This window comes from Sminthopsis crassicaudata, chromosome 3 (assembly GCF_048593235.1).
Source record: "Sminthopsis crassicaudata isolate SCR6 chromosome 3, ASM4859323v1, whole genome shotgun sequence".
NCBI classification, from domain to species: Eukaryota; Metazoa; Chordata; class Mammalia; order Dasyuromorphia; family Dasyuridae; genus Sminthopsis; species Sminthopsis crassicaudata.
The window spans coordinates 455,520,108-455,542,049 of record NC_133619.1 but is presented as its reverse complement, the minus strand read 5'-3'; the positions used below and the strand labels follow the sequence as shown (position 1 = coordinate 455,542,049).

The 21,942-nt window shown below is 34.9% G+C and overlaps 1 pseudogene; it reads left to right on the top strand.

Moving 5' to 3' along the window:
* Window positions 1-2,145, top strand: part of LOC141562228 (small ribosomal subunit protein uS5-like) — a 44,225-nt pseudogene extending 42,080 nt beyond the window's left edge.
* The last annotated feature ends 19,797 nt before the right edge of the window (window positions 2,146-21,942 follow it).

Below are 21,942 nucleotides of genomic sequence, written 5' to 3'. Positions count from 1 at the left end.
GGATTCTGGCTTTTAATCCAGTCTGCTAACCATTTCTTCTTTATGAAGGAGTTTACCCCATTTACATTTATGCTTAAAATTACCAATTCTATATTTCTTGCTATCTTGTTAACCCCTGCTTATGCTTTTTCCTTTCCTTCCCCTTAACCCCTCCCCAGTATTAAACTTGTGAGCACCACTTGCTTCTCACAACCCTCCCTTTTTAGTATCCCTCCCCTCACCTTAGAGTTCCTCCCCCTTTCTTACCCCTTTTCCTCACAATTTCTTTATTCCCTTCTGCTTAGCTTATTCCTTCCCTTTTTACTTTTCCCCTCCCATTTTTTCAATAAGGTGGAAGAAGTTTCACCATAAATTGAATGTCTAATATTTTTCTCTTTAAGCCAATTCTGATGAGAGTAAGATATATACTATGTTCATCCCTCTCCATTCTTTTTCTCAGATATAATAGGTTACCTTTGCCTCTTTGTGAGATATAGTACCCCCACTTTACCCTTTTTCTGGTACAATTTCTTTCCCACCTCTAGTTTCTAGAACAAATTATACATGTGTTCTTTATATATCTTTATAGCAGAAATATAATTCCCAAGATTTCTTTTTACCTTTTTAGGTTTCTCTTGAGTTCTATATTTGGAGATCAAACTTTTTGTTTAGTTCTGTTTTTTTTTTCCATCAGAAATAGATGAAATTCATTATTTTGTTGAATGTTCATCTTCCTCCATGTAAAAAAAATGCTCATTTTGGCTGGGTAAATTATTTTGGGCTGCATATCAAGTTCCTTATCTTTTCAGAATATCAGGTTCCAGGCCCTTCGATCCTTTAATGTGGATGCTGCTACATTATGGGTAATCCTTATTGTGGCTCCTCTATATTTGAATTGATTTTTTCTAGCAGCTTGTAATATTTTTTCCTTGGTCTGATAGTTCTGGAATTTAGCCACTATATTTCTTGGAGTTTTGATTTTAGGGTCCCTCTCAGTAGGTGATCAATGAATTCTTTCAATGTCTATTTTACCCTTTGTTTCTATAACATCTGGGCAGTTCTCTTTGATAATTTCCTAGAAAATAGTGTCCAGGCTCTTTTTTTCATCATATTTTTCAGGAAGTCCAATATCTTTCCTAGATCTATTTTCCAGGTCTCTTGTTTTCCCAAGAAGGTATTTGGCATTTTTTTCCCCATTGTTTCATTTTTTGGTTTTGCTTGACTGATTCTTGGTGTTTCCTTAAGTCATTCATTTCCATTTGTTCAATTCTGATTTTTAATGAATTATTTACTTCACTCACTTTTTTATATCTTTTTCTAATTGTCCAATTGAGTTTTTAAGTGAGTTGTTTTGTTCTATGGAATTTTTTTTCCCATTTCACCAATTTTATTTTTTAGAGAACTATTTTCTTTTTCCAATTCACTAATTCTGTTTTTTAAGGATTTGATTTTTTTATCCACTCTATCTTTAAATGAGTGGGATGACTTATCCAGACTCTTTTCAAGCTTCCCTTTCTCTTCCCATTTTTCTTCTAACTCTCTTGTGAGAGCTTTTTTAATTTCTTCCATGAGAGTCTTCTGTATTGAGGACCAGATCATATCCCCCTTTGGGGATTCATCTGGAAACTGTTTTTAGTCTCCTCAGGGTTTAAAGTCTGCTCTCTATCCATATAGAAGCTATCAATAGTTAGAGTCTGTTTTAATTTTTTGCTCATTTTATCAGAGAAGAATCAAAGAAAACAAACTAACCAAAAAAATGGAGTCTGCTTTTTTTTTTTGACTGGGGGGGTTAGGGGTGGGAGCTGGATAGTATTACCAAGCTTCCTCTACAGACTGTAGAGGCAGTAGTGAGGCACTAGTAGGACAGCAATGGCTGTGCTGTGTCTATGCTCTGAGACTCAGAGTGTGCTGAGACACTCCAGGTAGGTGTGGCCAGGTCTCAAGATACCCTAGTTTTTCGGGGTTATAGTCTTTACCCTCTGTGTTTATAGCTTCTATGCTGATTTTGCTGCCAGGGCAAGTAGCCACACTGTGGTAAAGATCTCCCCGCAGAAACGGCTGAGATCACATCCCACCCCACTCGGGTCATCTCAGTGTGGGCTGCCTTCTGCACTCTCACTGTCTGCTGTGCTGCTGCTGTCTGCCTTCAGTCTGTGGCTGATCTAACCATCCCCACCCTCAAGCAAAAACAGACCTTTTCTGGTGAATTTCAAGGATATTTTATTGGTAATTATTTGTGTGTTTTTTTTCCAGTCAAGCACTAATTCTGAGCCCTTGTCATGAAAGAAAGTATTCTGAAAGCAAAGACAGAGATTAAGTAGATGTGTGTCCTCTCTGCCATCTTGGCTGGAAGTCCCAAGATCCAGCCTTGTTCTGGTAATAAGTTATTGTTTATACATTCTTTTGATAATATAAGAAGTTTGTGGGAAACCTACTTTTCTGATTTCAAGGAATTGTACCTGTTTGCTCTCCCTTTCCCAACTTTGAAAGTCCCCAATCTTTCCTCCAATTAGAAATCACATTACCTAATTTTGTATCTTGGTAATTGTTTCCTTTTAGTTAATTGCTTTTGTTTGATTAATTGTTCTTAGTATATACAAATTTACCTCTTTTTTATATTGGGGTCCAGTGATAAAGCTATGCCAGTGCCAGTGCTAGTGCCCAGTTTGTTGAGCAATTGGTATGCTTTTCTTAATAAATTGATTTGCTTGGAAACTCATACCCTTGTTTCCTTAGTCATTTCATCTTTCATCAATAACACTATTTAGCTTCCAAAGTAATGATCCTAAATACAGGATTGATCATGTCACAAACTCCAGTAACTCCCTGTTATCTCTAAGATAAAACACAAACTCTTGTGCTTGACTACAATCTCAACTAATCTTTCCAGGCTTCTTTTTACATATCACTTTCCTTTTTTGTCTACTTGCTGGCCTTCACACATGACAATTTTCCATCTCCATGTCTTTGTACAAAGTATCCTTTATGCCTAAGGAGTACTTCTTTCTTCCTTTTGTCACACAGAATTCTTAATTTCTTCGAAACCTCAGCTCTATCTCTAAAGTGCCAATCTCTAGAGGCTTTTTATGACTCATTCCAGCTATTCTTCCTTCACTCCATCATCGTGAACTTATTTTGTATAATATTTTGTACGTATTTATTTTCTATATGCTTGTGCATTTGTAAAGTGCCTTATAAACCTTAAAGTGCTACACAAAAACAAATTATTATTATTATTGTTATTATTATTATTATTAAAATTAAGAAAGGTTCAGACTCTATTCTGAAGTTTTTCACAGAATGGTGAACTTGGATTCACTGAAGAAATGAGAAGCAATACAATGTTGCAGAAAGAGCATGGAACAGGGAGTTTAATTCTAGGACCAACTTTGCCATTGACTGAGATAACATACTGATTTTTTTCATGTATGAACAGTTTAGTTACTGAAAGGGGCAGAAAGTGATCATTTGCATAAGCAAAAAGAAATAAATCAACTGATGAAAGATATAAAGTATTGAGTGACAATTTGATAGATGAATATTTTTGTGGTTGAAAGAGGCAGGAAAAGAAATTTGGTTTAATAAAAACTGATAAAATCTATGTTTTTTCAGACAAGCTGTGAATAACTAAATTGCCAAAAGAAACAAAAAGTATACTACACAATAAATTAAAAAAGCTTAAATCGCCTTGTTAATTATACAAGATGCTGTTTCATTAGTATGTAAACAGTTTGATGATTAAAAGATAAAGAAAATAATTTTTGTTTACTAAAGATTTATAAAATTAAGTTTGGATAATTTTTTTAGAATTTTTTTCACAGTATATATGCATGAGTAATTTTAAAAATAATATTATCCCTTGTATTCATTTTTCCAAATTATCCCCCCCCCGCCCTCCATTCCCTCCCCCTAATGACAGGCAATCCCATACATTTTACATGTGTTACAATAAAACCTAGATACAATATATGTGTGTAAATACCATTTTCTTGTTGCACATTAAGTATTAGATTCCGAAGGTATAAGTAACCTGGGTAGATAGACAGTAGTGCTAACAATTTACATTCACTTCCCAGTGTTCCTTCTCTGGGTGTAGTTATTTCTGTCCATCATTGATCAACTGGAATTGGGTTGGATCTTCTTTATGTTGAAGATTGGATAAAATTTTTGAAGACATGGATTATTGAAGAGTATATTTATGAGGACTACAGAATGATTGAGTCTTCAGAGAATTATTAGCCTTCAGGTTACTTGCTTGTAATTGTTTTTAAGACAGTGTAAGACTTACAAGATAAGAATTCAAATAGATTTTTGGAGACTATTGTGATTAAACAAAGACTTATGGTTTTAAAACCAACAGAAGAGGATTTTCATGGCATCATGGATAGAGTGCAGGATCTGGAGTCAGAACAGATCTGAGTTCAAATCTTGCTTATGTATTTGCTAGCTTTTTAACCATGACAAGTTATTGCCATAAGATTTTGAGCTCCTTGAGAACCGGGACTGTTTCTGCTTGTCTTTAAAACTAACTCCAGTACTTAGCACTGTGTGCCTGGCACATAGGAAAAATTAATACCATTTCTATCTATTGATTATCTAATAAGTGCTTGATGACTTGACTTGTTGACTTATTTAAGTCATCTGAGCTTCAGTTTCTTCATTTGTCAAATGAGGAAAATAGGAACTCACAGACAGGGTTATTGTGAGGATTAAATAAGATTTTATATGGAAAGTATTTTGCAAACTTTAAGGCATTATTTAAGTTTAACACATTTATATGTGTGTGTATATGTAAAACAAGATAAAGGTAAATCGGTTAAGTATCAGTAAGTTCTGATATGAGCCATCAAAAGTAGTAAAGAGTGGAGTAAAAATTGGGTAACTTAAAGAGCAGACTTAGAAATTGGAAAATCAGCAGTGTTGAAACTCTATTAGAGCTGTCTGAAGAAATCAGAACCAGTGACAATTAATTGACAGGAAGACTTCAGCTGCTACTTCTTGATAATTTAGGTAAAAGCAGAAATCCATTAGAAGACTAATGTTTTACTTATTGGTTCTGCCTATGGCTGAATCCTCTCAAAAATAGCTGTTGATCTTTGGTTCTATAGGGAAAAGCAGAGGAAGAAAGATAGCTGTTTTGCTAGAGGAAATTATATTGCTGTTGTTAAGTCATTTAAGCCCTGTCCAACTCTTCCTCACTCCATTTTGGATTGTTCTTAGAAGAGATATTGGAATGGTTTTGCCATTTTCTTCTCCAATTCATTTTAAAGACGAAAAAACTGAGGCAAGCACTTGGCCATTGTCACACAGCTAGCAAGAATCTGAAGTTGGATTTGAACTGATAGAGAAGATGAGTCTTCCTGATTCCAAGTCCAGTGTTTATTCACTGCACCACTTAGTTTCCCATAGGAAGCTATGATGAGATTGAAAGATACAGAATTCTGGTAAATGATGAACTCTCGGGGCTTGTTTGCATTGTCCAAAGAGAACTAGACTAGCAAGCTTTGCAGTTCTTTTGTTTTAAAGGAGTTTCTAGCTCCTTAAGGAGCCTACCACTTGTTAAAATATTTTAGAAAGTGGCCGTAAAGCATGCTATGTATAGAAGAATTGCATATGTTTAACATATATTAGATTACTAGCCATCTAAGGGAGGAGGTGGGGAAAGGAGGGAGAAAAAATGCAACACAAGGTTTTGCAAGGTGAATGTTGAAAACTATATATGCATATATTTTGAAAATAAAAAAGCATAAAAAATAAATAAGTGACTAAGTCAAAAGAGCTGCTAATGCTCAGCTGAACTTGTCAGTTTGAGAGCAGAAAAGGATTTTTTCAATAGGAGAATTGCAAGTACTGGAAGAACAATTAGATGAGAAGTAGCTTTGTATGGTGAAAATATTTCTGAATGCACCCATGCAGTAAAGTTTAAATACCATGTTGATCAATGAGGGCATTAAAGTTAGGAAACATCAGTTTTCACTGTCCAAGTTATTCTGTCTTTTGACTTCTTCACAAATGACATAATTATCTGGAATACATGGACTTCCCTCACTCATATTCTTCATTGCCATGTTTTTAATAAGCATGTGCCCACTCTTCTCCACAAACTCTGAACAAAGTGATCAAGTATGTCCCATGTTTATTAGTGGATTGTAATATATTTGTTATTCTGACATTTATGTATCAGTGACTTCTTTTACCTTATTGTTATGTAAATAATTATGCTTAAGATCTAATATGCTAATTGTGAATGAGTTTTTATTTAAGTGAATGTGCTCTGATTGGTAGTAGAGAGCCATATTGATGTGTAGTGGGCAAGTGTTCTCCTTCAACAGAGTTAAGCCTTAAGACTTGGAGAAAGCTTGAGTTTCATGTTGGTGATCTCTGTCAAGGAACCCAGACTTGACAGTGTGGTTATAGGCTGGGGTGGATCGGTAAGATCAGAGATTGAGTGTAGAAATTCATGCCTCCTACACTGGCCTTCATTTCAATAAGCATCTCTTTGAATTTCACTTCCCTTTTCTATTTAATAAGGATAGTAATACTTACCTTGTCTAACTTACAGGCTTATTGTGAAGATCAAGTAAGAGAAACACATAAAAAAGGGCTTTAAAAAGTATGAAATAAAAACAAAACAAAACAAAAACAAAAACAAGGAGGGGTAGACATGATTATCTTTGGTGTTCTATATAGCAGCAACAAATGTGTACTTTCTAATTGACTGTCTAGAAAGAACCATTCAGACATGTACATCTTTAAAAAGAAAAAAAGCTGAGATGTTTATTTTCTGATAAAAAATGCAGAGCAACTTTTTTTCCCTCTAGGGAGTTTTAACTGTGATTTGGGATTGCAGCTTCAGCAGGAGGAAGAAATTGCACATCTCCTTGTACTGGCAGCAAAAAGCTGACATTTTGAAGTTCAGGTTTCTGCCAAACTCCTTAATGAATTAACAAGGCATCTGAAACTCCCAGAAGTGTTGAAAAGGACTGAACTTTGGCTTGTGGGATAGTTTTACTTTGAAAATTCAGATTTAGTTCTGCTTTAGGGAAGTTTTTGATTCTTGAGTTCAATGTAGGCTTGGGAACATTTGGAATGTCAGAGCAGGACCAATTAGATTAATAATAGAATTGATCCTGGAAATAATATATTCTTTCAATAGTTCTGAGAGATAGTGTTGACTTTTGAATACAATGTTGATCAAAAAGGGCATTATAGTTAGGAAATGTCAGTTTCACTGCCCAAGTCATTCTGTTTTTTGACTTCTTCACAAATGAAATAATAATCTTTACATTTGCCTCTCATAGGAGATGTGGGGAAATCAAACTCTGTTGTGAAGTATTTTGGCCACTTTGAAATAATATTCTCCGGAAATGTACAATGATATTAGAATATCACAAATGATTATCTATTGTCTTTGTCATTTATAAAACTTTAAAATAGTTAACTCATTCATGAAAAGAGAAGGCCACCAGAATTTGTTTTACATGGTATAGTAAGATTCAGAGTTAAAGTAAAATTCCTATGGCCTGGGCAATATTTGAAGACTGTGACTCTTGTTGGTGATAAATCTATTCACCAAAAGCTTTGACCCTCCACTGAAACGCATTAATTTGGGGATGGAGGTTGATAAAAAGGTGTCTGGAAATGAGATTTCATTGATAAAGGCAAATTGATCACTGGGGATGGAGGTGGGAATGACTCGATCTTTCAGATTACAACTAATTTATAATTTATAGTGTGAGGCACTAAGAGTGATTTGCCTATTGCCATTCAGCTACTAGGTATCAAAGAAATGATTTCTATCCAGGTTTTCATGACTTCAAGGCTGGCCATCTATGCACTATACTACTATTGTTACAAAATACATAAATATTCCAAGAAGAGTGGAACTTCATTTTTTTAAAATTATATAATACATTCACAAAATAGTAAAAAAAAATTGTCCTTTTGTTTACATTCAACACAGGTTTTCAAATGGCATCAAATAGATGGCTGCTTCTGAAATGGTAGTATCCTGTAACTACCAATGCGATAAAGTTTGATTCATCCTCAACATGGGTCCTGCAGCTGCTTGTCTCTGGTCAGGGACTACTTGGTGCTGTTGTGAAAACAATTCTGGGATTTTGCTGCACCAGAGTTCATCTAGACAGGTCAGTTCAAAAGATTGTTTTTATGCCAAGGTAAGAATACAGATTGTTTGCCGAACCTTAGTTCTGGAAAATAGGTGTCTCCTAATAGTAGGAAGAAGAGTAAAAGGAGAAAAATGGTCTTGGTATGGGGATCCTGACATGAGCACAAGCAGTTTGAGATGATAGATCAGTGAGGGGTAGAGAGATTAAAGCTGAAGAAAGTATGAGAAGAATTGCCTTAGAGGTGAAAATTGAATTTGTGGGAGTGTATAAGATCATCAAAGAAAAGAGTATATTAATAAATAAATAAAGATTTAAAAAAAAAAGAAATAAGGTCCTTTAGGAGGACACTCATGCAGGAAGTAGATGGTAAACTAATAAAGCAGACTGAGGGGTCATAATACAGATAGAAAAAGAACCGGAAGATTAACAGTCATTGAAACCAAAAGAAGAAAAAGTACACAAGAAAAGGACACCCTCAATAGTGTCAAAAATTGCAGAAAATTTGAAGTTGAGAAATGGTAATAGTGAAAAATAAAAGACATCAATAAAGAAGTCATCGGCAAGTTCTGTGAAAGTAGTTTCATTTTGTTGGAAGCTGATACAAAGACCTGAAAATGTAGAAGTAGAAGTAATGAATGCTGACTATTTTATAGAAGCAATGCAGGGGAAGAAATATGTAACATAATAAATCGAGAGGCTTGTATAGTTAAACTTTAGGATAATTGTGACCTGATTGTAGAGTAGAGTAGAGTAGAAAAAGTGAATAGAAAGGGAGAGATCGAAATTGAAAGATGGGAATTATAGGTATTGTCTTGTTCTCAAGGGCATATGTGAATCCTGGCAAGGGAGAAGGATAAATCATTTTCTGAGTTGGAAAGGAAGGAGGAGAACTTTCAGGAAAGAGTGGTGGAAGAAGGAAGTGAAAAAAATTCATATTCAAAAGTTTCAATCATCTTATAAAGTAGGAGGGAAAGTCAACTTCTGGGAGAAAGTTCCCAGAACTTTCTGGGAAAGTTTTGTGGGCTTGAAGAGGATATGTTTTGAATATCAAAAGACTTTTGGGCTACAGTACTGAGGCCTTGGTGGAAACAAGAAGTTATGTTTAATGCATTTATAGATTACAGTACTTTTTTTTTCTAAGCAAAACTATACTATGTCTAAGGTACTCTAGACTCAAAAAACTGATCAATGAAAAAGAAATAAAAATTAACCTTGGAATCTAAATGGGTCCTACATGAAGGAAAACACTAAATTTAAAATCCAAAAGGATGAAATTTGATTATAGCTTCTAACATTGTAAAACTAAAACAAAAGCTACATTACAGAGAAGCCAAGAATCTTCAGTTCATCCCTCATAATAAGATTGCTTTGATGATTTCATTGTGATTAGACAAGATGGCCTTGTGAAATCTTTGCATAGTTTGTTCATCCTAGGCTGAACTTGATTTAAGTACTTGCTTTAAGTAGGAAGTACTAGGAATCAGGAGTAGGCTTTATTTTACCTTTGTCACTGGAGCTTGGTGTCTTAAAGCTTTTTGGATTTGATTTTCCTCTCTTGTAAAATGACAGAGTGGGATTAGAAGGTCTCTCTAGCATTCTAATCAAATTGATTAATTCAAAAGATAGGTATTGCAGACTAGTTAGATTTTTTTGTCTCCTTACCACATTGACAAAAATATCCAGAATGACAGATGAATCCATAAGCTGAAACTGCTAAAGACAAAAGAAATAAAAATCAAACCCCAGCACACATCCTTATCTAGTTCCTTTCTTGTTGGTCTAGCCTTAGGTCAATGGAATTTTCTTATTCCTTGAATATTAAATAATTGCACCTTTAGAGAGTAGTAAGCCAAAATGTCCAGCTAACAAGGTTCAGGTTGAACTTTATATGTATCATAGTATAGCAAAGCATCAGGACAAAAGATTATTTATTACATGTACTCAAGTAGACAAAATAGGGCAATTAAAATATATTATAATAACAATCATAATAATAATACTTAACATTTATATATTGTTTTAAAATTTGCAAAACACTAGATTTTTTTCATTCCATCTTCATAATAACCTCTTTATGTAGGAGCTATTATTATTACCACTTTACAGATGAAGAAATTGAAGAATAAATTGCCCTAATCAGTGTCTGGCAAAATTTTAACTCAGGGATTCCAAGCTCTAAATAGTGCCTTTTCTGTACTACACTGCTCAGTTGCCATATATGCTCACTGCATTTTTTGCTTTGATATCAAACAACATTTTTTTTTCTTCCTTCTGAATTTCTTTTCAGACAAAAGTATATTCTTTTTGATGTGCATCTTGATGTACACATAGTACATTTGTCTATTACTGATCTCTCTATCCATCTATCTAGCTATAATTAACCTTTACAAATTTAAGTACTGTCATGCCCATAAGTCTGACTAAAGGTATGCATATATATATGTACATATATATATGCATACCTTTAGTATATATATGTATATAGCCTCAAATACTTATTATGTGAGCCTAAGCAAGCCACTTAACCCTCTTTGCCTAAATTTATTCATCTGTAAAATGAGCTGGAGAAGGAAATGGCAAAGATACTTCAGTATCTTTGCCAAAAAAGCCCCATGTGGCATCATGAAGAATTGTACATGAATAAAATGAATGAATAACAACAAATATTTATATGTGTTTATCTATATCTTTTTATTTCGCTATGGCAGTAAGTTTTAAATTTAGAAAATATACATTGGGCATTTTAAGTCAGTGATATTTTTTTGCTATTTAAAAAAAATTATAGCTACACCAAAAACTTGACTATCTGGCACATTGCAACATGTTCCTCTTATCAACTTCAAAATAGCTACCTCCAAAATAATTAATGATGTCATTTCATTTGGGCAAATGAGTCATAGATTTCATCACTGGATTGTTTGTATTTTGCATACATGCTTATATAACCACAGCTTCATAAAATTATTCTCAAAGAGCATCTCTTTTATTACCTGCTGCCGGAATAGATTGTTCTTTTTTTACTATACCATGCTTTTGCTGCCTTTTAAATCAGTAGACACTATATTCTATCATATAGCCAATATGATGATATCTGAAATATATATATATATATATATATATAATAGAATACGCTATAATGTTATACCTTATATACATTTCCTTAAGACATGAAATATTACTGATTACAAAAGCAAATATTTTAAATATTAATCTTATTAAGAGGTAATATTTCTCCTTTGAATTTGAAAAGTGATTTGTATATGTTATTTCATTTGATTCTTACAACCACCTCTTCAAGCCTGGAAACACTTATATGAACTGATGCTGAGTGAAGTGAGCAGAACCAAGAGAACTTTGTAAATAGGAAAAGCAAGATTATGTGATAATCAACTCTGATGGACTTGGCTCTTCTTAGCAATGTAGTAATTCAAGAGAATTCTAATAGATTTGGAAAGGAAAATACCATCTGCATCCAGAAAGAGAATTATGGAAACTGAATGTGGATTGAAGCATACTATTTTCACCTTTTTTGTTTGTTAGTTTGTTTGCTTTTTCTGTCTTGGGTTTTTTTCCCCTTTTGTATGATTTTTCTTGCACAACATGACAATTATGGAAATATGTTTGAAAAAATTGTATAAATATATCTATATCATATTGCTTGCTGTCTTGGGGAAAGTGGAGGTAGGGGAGGGAGAGAGAAAAGTTTGGAACATAAAATCTTACAAAAATGAATGTTGAAAAAAAATTAACATTTTTTTGGTAAGATTTTATATTGCTGAAGCAACTTGAATGAAGTATCCTCAATGCCTATCGTTATTGAGTATTCTTATATGCTATGGTGGTGCATTGAATATAATACCTGATTTAGAGTCAGGAGGGGCTGAACTCAAATCACGCTTCAGACACATTAGATGTGTGATTCTGAGCAAGTCATTAAACCTCATTTGCCTTTTCTATAAAAAAGAAGATAATAATAGCATCTACCTCCCCAAATGGTTTTGAGGATTAAATGAAATAAATAATATTTGTAAATCTTACAACACTATATAAATGCTAGCTTATATTGTGACTGTTAAATGACTTAGGAGAATCTCTTTTTGTCCCAGCATTGAACCTAAACTCCTAGAGTAATGGCCTTAGTCATGACCAGCCCAGAACATTTACCTAGAATCATACAGCTAGTAAATATCTGAGGTAGGATTTGACATCCTATTTTCTTGATTGCAAGTCTAGTACTTTTCTCCCTACTCCTTCCTTGCTTCTACTGTCATTTCTCATAAACACACACACACACACACACACATACACACACACAGACACACACACACACACACACACACACACACTTGTACATTTGGCTTTAGAGATGTCTCTGCTCAGATTTATCTAAAACTTACAATCCTCCTCTCATGGAGTTTTTGAAAACTTTTAAAGAGCTAAGAGCTTGACTGCTTAAATCTTCAAAGATACAATGAGATCAGTTTGTACCATATGTCTAGTATGATATGTTGAAAGCATGGGATGGACTTACTTTGATATATGCGTAAGAACAGCTGCTTTGAAGTACTCAGTTTAAGTAGGAACAAGATGATAAATCTACACTATGAGGAAATTATAGGAATTTGAAATGAATAGAGGAGAGAGAGAAGGTGACAAGCTCCATAAAATATATGAAAAAGAATAGGAGGAAATATAGATAGTTTTAAGATCTTACCATGGTAATTAAAAAAAAATGCATGAGAAAGCCATGAGAACCATGTTAGAGCTGAGAAGCAGGAGGTAAGGATAGGAAATTAGGGATTTTTGTGATTAAGAAAACAAATCATGTAACATCCAAGGCCAGGATCCTGGATATGTCCCATGTCAGGCATGTCCAGCACCTTTGCCTGGATTTGGGATTAATCATCTACCAGATCCATAACCTAAGGCCTACCTACTACTGCTTCTTTTGACAAATCAATCATTACCATTAATTGAAAGCAAAGACATTTGATGTATTATAATGTCTATTTAATAATGGGATTAGATCAGATGTTAAATACTTTTGCACTCATTTCCAAATGACTGCCATCATTGTACACTTGACTTGGCTCCCAGAAATAAATGTTTTCTGAAAACAGCAAGAGAGAATAAATCAGACCCCTAAAGTTAACTCGTAGGGAGGCTTGCTATTGCTTTGGAGAATGCTGGGCTTCTCTGAGCTGATACACATTGAAAACTCCATTCTAAGATTTTAAAGGCAGTGCTTCTCATGGGATCTAGAAAAGGTGCCTCCATTCATGTTAGGTTCTTACTAAGTGCTATTGAGATAATGAGATATTAGGTTCTTACTAAGTGCTAAGTTGGTACTTGACAATTCTCTAGTTCCGGCCTTTACTGGGAGTTTTTACTTGTGAATTCCTGGGGAAGAGCAAGTTCATTGGTTGAAGTAATTTTTCCCAGAAGCTGCGGATCGCTCTCTGGGAGGAGATCTGCTGTGTCAACTCAAATCTCTCAGACAGATTCTTCTTCCTGTAGAGAACCGTTGTCTCTAGACAGTTGCCATTAACTCTGGTCCAGAGTAGTGACTTACCTCTTTTATCCTCCCAGAGAATGGGCGTGGGATAATGCAAGGGCTTCTGGGAAAAATTACTTCAACCAATGAACTTGCTCCTCCCCAGGAATTCACAAGTCAAAACTCCCAGTAAAAGCCGGAACTAGAGAATTGTCAAGTACCGACTTAGCACTTAGTAAGAACCTAATATTTCATTATTTCATTAGCACTTAGTAAGAACCTAACACATTCAGTCAATACCTGTCATTTTTCTTTCTGTCTTTTCTAGGCTAAGCCTTGATTTTTACTCCAACTCTGCATTTTGTTCCTCATGAAATTTCCTGCCCAGCCTCTTATGGTAAAATGTATAATCTGTTGCACATAAAGAGGTAATACACCTATTGTTAATTCACAAGGCTTGGGAGTATATGAGAATAGCTAATTAAAAGTTGAGGTTAAGAATGAAAGTTTATATTATGTATTTCTATCTCATTTGAATGTTAGCATGAATAGAATGATTACAAAAAAATTAAGTGGTAATGGTGCTGCTTCTGTTGATGCTTCATAGAATTCACTGTCCTTTCTGTAGGGAGACAAGAAATATGAGGGTGAACTAGGGTAATAAATATAACTAGATGTTATTTGTTTTTATTGGGACCCCAGCACAGAGCAACATCTGCTTCAGAAAGGTATTTTTTTTTATTTTTATTTCTATTTATTTATTTATTTTTTGCTGAGGCAATTGGGGTTAAGTGACTAGACCAGGATCACACAACTAGGAAGTGTTAAGTGTCTGAGACCAGATTTGGACTCAGGTCCTCCTGACTTCAGGGTTAGTGTTCTATCCACTGTACCACCTAGCTGCCCCAAGAAAGATATTTTCTATTGGTCACATCAGAAAAGGAAATTCTCTAGAGGGAATTTCTTAACAAAGCATTAATTATAATAGCAACTACCAAGGAGATTAGCTTGGGATTGAGAGAAGGTCCCTATGGAATATTTGTGCATATATAAGGGACAAGCAGGGATCACAATCCAACAATCAGAAATGATAAGCGTTGTTGTTATTGCTGTTGTTGTTATTCAATTGTATCTTTGTGATCCCATTTGGAATTTTCTTTGCAAAGATATTGGAGTGCTTTGTCGTTTCCTTCTCCAGGTTATGTTTACAGATGAAGAAAGTGAGGTAAATAGAGTTAAGTGACTAGCTCAGGATCACACTGGAGGAAATTGTAGGAATTTGAAAAGAATAGAAGAGAGGAAGATTACAAGTAGCAAGTGTCAGGTCAGATTTGAATTCTAGAAGATGAATCTTCTTGACTCCAGGGCCAGCACTCTACCTATTATACAATCCAGTTGCATGATTAGATTTTGCATCTAGTATATCATTCCCAGCATAGTGGAAAGAGCATTGGCTCTGGAATCAAAGGATTTGTATTCAGATGTTACCTCTGATATTATCCCTATAAAATGGGCAAATCACTAAAGTTCCGTGGGACTTCATTTTCTCATTTATAAAATGAGGGCATTCAAAGAGCTATCAAATTAAGCATACCCTTTGACTTTGGTCATGTATCCCAGAGAGAGCATAAAGGAGGGAAAGGGACCCACATATACAAAAATGTTTGTAGCATCCTTTTTGTGGTGGAAAGGACCTGGAAATTGAGTGGATGCCCATCAGTTGGAGAATGGCTGAATATATTGTGGCATATGAATGTTATGGAATATTATTGTTATTTTTTTAAGCTTTTTTTAATTTTCAAAAATTTGCATGGATAATTTTTCAACATTAACCCTTGCAAAACCTTGTGTTCCAATTTTCCCCACCTTCCCCTCACTCCCACCCCTACATGGCAAGTAATCCAATATATGTTAAACATGGTAAAATATATGTTAAATCCAATATATGCATACATATTTATACAATTATCTTGCTGCACAAGAAAAATCAAATTAAAAAGGAAAAAATGAGAAAGAAAATAAAATGCAAGCAAACAACAAAAAGAGTAAAAATGCTATGTTGTGATCCATACTCAGTTCCCACAATCCTCTCTCTGAAGGTAGATGGCTCTCTTAATCACAAGATCATTGGAACTGGCCTGGATCATCTCATTATTGAAAAAGAGCCATAGCCATCAAAATTGATCATTGTATAATCTTGTTGTTGCTGTGTACAATGATCTCCTGGTTCTGCTCATTTCATTTAGCGTCAATTCATATAAGTCTCTCCAGGATCCTTGAAGATCAGCAGGATGATTTCAGAGAGATGATTCATACCAGTTCTAATAGACTTGTGATGAAGAGAGTCATCTGCACTTAGAGAGAAGATTGTAGGGGCTGACTGTGGATCACAACATAGTATCTTTACATTCTTGTTGTTTGCTTGCATTTTATTTTCTTTCTCATTTTTTTCCCTTTTTTAATCTGATTTTACTTGTGCAGCACAATAATTATGGAAATATATGTAGAAGAATTGCACATGTTTAACATATATTGGATTTCTTGCTATCTAAAGGAGAGAGGAGAGAAAGAAAAAAATTTGGAAAATTTTTACAAGCATGAATGTTGAAAACTGCATATATTTTGAAAATGAAAATTACAAAAAAATAAAATAAAATAAAATGAGGGCATTGAATTAGGCCTCTGATATTCCATATAACCCTAAATCTATGATCTCTGTGTCTTAAATTAAAATTGGACTGTAACTATCTTTTAAAAAAAAAACACTTGATTTTTACCCACTCTGAATCCTAGTGAACACACTAAGTTTTACTTGATAAACACTCAAACTCTGACCCACTGAGAATTCCACTATTCTTTTATTCACATGGGTTATCAATATTGTTATTCTCAATTCCTAACTCTCACTGCCTCCAAATATCCCATGCTTCTTTTCCTCATTTACTCAGCTTCCACCCTGGTTTAAGCCCTCAATGGCTTCTTGCTTCAACTACTGCAGTATCTTCTTATAGGAGTTTGCTATTTGATCATATGCAACAAAGCAGAGGAAAGAGCATTGAATTTAGAGTCAGAGGACCTAGATTAAAAATTAATTCAGCTGGACTTCTAGCCAAGATGGTGGAGAGGAGGCACACAGCTGCTTGAGCTCCATGTTTTCTCTCAGAATTTACTTCATGACAAGCCTCAGAATTAATGCTTAGCTGGAAAAAAACCCCACAAATAATTACCAACAGAAGACATCCTTGAAATTTGCCAAAGTCTGTGTTTGCTCAGGGGAGGAGATTAACAGACTGGGCACAGGCTGAGGGCAAGCAGCAAGAGCAAGGCAGGCAGCTCACATTGCTCAGACCAGAGGGGGAGGGGTACATTCTCTGCCATTTCTGCAGAACAGACTTTTATCCCAGTGTGGCTATTCTGTTTTAGCAGCAAGCCAGGATCAGCAGAGAAGGTGTAAACACCCGAGGTAAAGAATAAAATCCCAGAAAGCTAGCATCTCTTGGGACCCAGCCACCCCCACCCGGAGTGACTCAGAGTGTTCTTAGAGCCTCAGAGCACAGATTCAGCACAGCCATCGCTGTCCTGTTAGTGCCTCGCTGCTGTCTCCCACTGTCTGTAGAGAAAGCTGATAAAATATCCAGCCCCATTTCCCCCCCCAGAAACAAAACAATTGTTTCTCTTGTCAATTTGTTTTCTTCGATTCTGCTCTGACAAAATGAACAAAAAATATAAAAGGGCTCTAACCATTGACAGCTTCTGTATGGAGAGAGAGCAGACTTCAAACCCTGAGGAAACTAAAGCAGACTAACTCCAGAGGAATCCTCTAAGGAGGATATGATCTGCTCCTCAATACACAAAACTCTCATAGAGGAATTCAAAAAGGCTCTCACAAGAGAGCTAGAAGAGAAATGGGAAAAGGAAAGGGAAGCTTGGCAAGAGAGTCTGGAGAAGTCATCCAGAGTGGATAAAGAGATCAAATCATTGAGAAATAAAATTAGTGAGCTGGAAAAAGAAAACAGCGCTCTAAAAAATAAAATTGATGAAATGGAAAAAAAATTCCATAGAAGAAAAAAACTCACTTAAAAACTCAATTGGACAAATACAAAAAGATATAAAAAAGTGAGTGAAGAAAATACATCATTGAAAATCAGAATTGAACAAGTAGAATTGAATGACTCAAGGAGAAACCAAGAAGTAGTCAAGCAAAACCAGAAAAATGAAACAATTGAAAAGAATGTCAAGCACCTTATTGGGAAGACAACAGACCTGGAAAACAGATCTAGGAGAGACAATTTGAAAATAATTGCACTCCCTGAAAAATATGAGGAAAAAAAGAGCCTGGACACTATTTTCCAGGAAATTATCAAAGAAAACTGCCCAGACGTTTTAGAAACAGAGGGTAAAATAGACATTGAAAAAATTCATCAGTCACCTACTGAAAGGGACCCTAAAATCAAAATACCAAGAAATATAGTGACCAAGTTCAAGAACCATCAGACAAAGGAAAAATATTGGAAGCTGCTAGAAAAAATCAATTCAGATATGGAGGAGCCATAATAAGGATAACCCAGGATCTAGCAGTGTCGACATTAAAGGAACAAGGGGCCTGGAACATGATATTCCAAAAAGCTATGGAACTTGATATGTAGCCAACAATAACTTACCCAGCAAAAATGAGCATCTTATTCCAGGGAAGAAGATGGACATTTAATGAAATAAATTAATTCCATCTATTCTTGATGAAAAAACCAGATCTACACAAAAAGTTTGATCTTCAAATACAGAACTAAAGAGATTTCTAAAAAGGTAAAAAGAAATCTTGAGAATTATATTTCTGCCATAAATATATGTAAAGAACACATGTATAATTTGTCCTAGAAACTAGAGGTGGAAAGGAAATTATATCATAAAAAAGGGTAAAGTGGTGGTACTACATCTCATGAAGAGGCAAAGGTAACCTATTATAACTGAGAGAAAGAAAGGAGGGGGATGAACATAGTGTGTATCAATAGACATATTCGATTTGTGGTGAAACTTCTTCCATTTCATTGAAAAGTAGGAGGGATTTTGTACAAACAAAACTAATGCAAACAAAATTAGAAGGGAAGTAACAAATTGGGAAAACATTTTTACAGTTAAAGGTTCTGATAAAGGCCTCATCTCCAAAATATAGAGAGAATTAACACTAATTTATAAGAAATCAAGCCATTCTCCAACTGATAAATGGTCAAAGGATATGTCAGATGATGAAATTGAAACTATTTCCACTCATATGAAAGAGTGTTCCAAATCACTATGGATCAGAGAAATGCAATTAAAACAACTCTGAGATACCACTACACACCTGTCAGATTGGCTAAGATGACAGGAACAAATAAGGATGAATGTTGGAGGGGATGTGGGAAAACTGGGACACTGATGCATTGTTGGTGGAATTGTGAAAGAATCCAACCATTCTGGAGAGCAATCTGGAATTATGCCCAAAAAGTTATCAAACTGTGTATACCCTTTGATCCAGCAGTACTACTACTGGGCTTATATCCCAAGGAAATACTAAAGAAAGGAAAGGGACCCGTCTGTGCCAAAATGTTTGTGGCAGCCCTTTTTGTAGTGGCTAGAAACTGGAAAATGAATGGATGCCCATCAATTGGAGAATGGTTGGGTAAATTGTGGTATATGAAGGTTATGGAATATTATTGTTCTGTAAGAAATGATCAACAAAGAGGTTTGGAGAGACTTACATCAACTGATGCTGAGTGAAACGAGCAGAACTATATGAGAATGTATTCTGATGGAAGTGGATATCTTCAACATAGAGAAGAGCTAAAGAGCTAATCCAATTCCAGTTGATCAATGAACAGAATCAGCTACATCCAGAGAAGGAACACTGGGAAATGAGTGTAAACTGTTAGCATTTTTTTTCTCCCTAGGTTATTTTTACCTTCCGAATCAATTCTTCCTTTGCAACAACAACAACAACAACAAAATTAGGTTCTGCATATATATTATATTTAGGATATACTATAACATATTTAATATAAATGGGAAAGCCTGCCATCTAGGGGAGGGGGTGGAGGGAAGGAGAGGAAAATTCGGAACAAAAGGGAGTACAAGGGATAATGTTGTAAAAAATTACCTAGGCATATGTACTGTCAAAAAATGTTATATTTATAAAATTAATTTTAAAAATTTAAAAAAAAAATTAAAAATAAATAAAAAATAATCCTAGAAAAACTGGGAAAAGAAATTTGTGGTGAGCCAGGTACCAGTCTAAATAAATTAGAAATAATATTGTATTAAAAAAAAATTCGTTCAGCCACTTATTACCTAGGAGATCTTGAGCAAATAATTTCCTTAGGCCTTGGTTTCCTTACCTGCCACATAAGGTGTAGGGGTTCGATTATGTTCTCTGAAGTTCATAGTTCTCAATCCATGATCTTGCAACCCTATAGGATATCAGAATCATCAGGGTTTTCATGGAGTAAACTAATCCCATTAGGACACCTACAGAGAGCCAATTCTATTCTCAATTTCCAGCTAGAACACGAGCAGAGAATATGTTAATTCTCAATGCTATTGTCATCTAATTTTCACTACCACATTAAAGGAAACCAAATATCTCATTTTTCCCCAATGCCCTGTACCATATAAAGGTCTTTAGGTATATATGAGAAGAATTAAAATTTGCTTAGCAAACTTGTGGATGATATTTCTTAGGTTTCTTTAGTTTTTCAAAGCAGAAAGGGAAACGCTTTTTAGCATTAATGGTCTCCTTAATTCACCCATTTCCTTTTCCCAGTGTATTCACCTACAATAGTTTACTTATCAGCAGGCTTATATAAGCAGCACTCCAGAAGCATTCTTTTTGAAATGACATGGATTCTGTCTTGAGATATTCAACATTAGGAGCTAAGTGCATATTTCCTGTTTAATCATTTTAATTCCATGTCCCCAAATACAGATACCATAAGGATTTCATTTACCAGTGATTCACATAAGTACAGTCTCTCAGGCCCAGTGCTCAAAGAAATTCACATTCAGGCTTGAGGAGTTAAAAAAAAAAAAAAAAAACCCAAGACAACAAAAACACTAACCTGAAAGCTACAATCACTAGACTGAATTTCCTGAGGCTATTGTTGTCCTTCTGCCATCCCTGCATGTAAAGAGCCAATGAAGGCTGTTAGGATTGGTTAAAATGTTATTTTCTGATGGTCTGATATAATGGGAAGAGCATTCAATTTATAGTTAAAAGTTCTGTACTTAATTCCCAGCCTACTTACTTAGGTGAGACATTTAATTTCCTTGAAACTCAGTTTCCCTATCTGTAAAACAGTATAATAATACTTGTGTTATTTTTCCCCCTATAGGATCCTTGGAAAAAATTTTTTTTGTTAATTTGAGAGTTGTGAAGAATATAAACTCTTATTATGAATATTGTGGCTCAATCCATTTAACACAAAATAATGGTGGAAATAACTCCCAAAGTCAACTGAAGCCTGGCTGTAGACAGTCATTTCAAACAATTAAGTTCAAGAAAAGGGATTGGTTTTTGTTGTTGTTGTTGTTTTAAGAATAACCCACAAATCTGCTTCTTATGAGTGGGGTTCAAAGCATGCTGCAGTACTAGAAGATCTAAAGTGGGTCAGTCAGTCAGTAAACATTAATTAAGCTCATTCTATGTGCCAGACATTGTGCTAAGCACTGAAAACACAAGGAAAAGCAAAAGGCTGTACCTGTCCTTGAGGAGCTCACAGTTTTAAAGGGAAAAACAGCATGAAAAAAGCAACAACTCAACTATATGTCTCAACTTCGCTGTGTGATTTGCTATATTTGGATACTCAGTTGCAACATAACCATCCTACTAATAGATTCACAGTCTCTACTGATAAAGGCAGCTGGATGCTGCAATGAATAAATCACTGGATTTGGAATCAAGAAGACTCCAGCTCAGATCCAGTGGCATATATATACTAGCTATGTGACCGTGGACAAATGATTTAAACCTGTGTATTCCAGTTTCCTCATCTGTAAAATGTGGTTAATAGCAACCTTAGCATTGTTGTGAGAATCAAATAAAATATTTGTAAAGTACTTTGCACACCTTAAAAACATTAAGTAAAGATTATCTATTCTTTTTTTTTTTGAGGGGGTGGCGGGGGAGTGAGGCAATTGGGGTTAAGTGATTTGTCCAGGTTCACACAGCTAGGAAGTATTAAGTATCTGAGATCACATTTGATCTCAGGTCCTCCAGACTTCAAGGTTGGTGCCTGACTATCTATTATTCTTATTTTAAAGCTATTTTCACTCATCATCAGCCAAAAGTATTCTCTTTCCTCTGAAGTT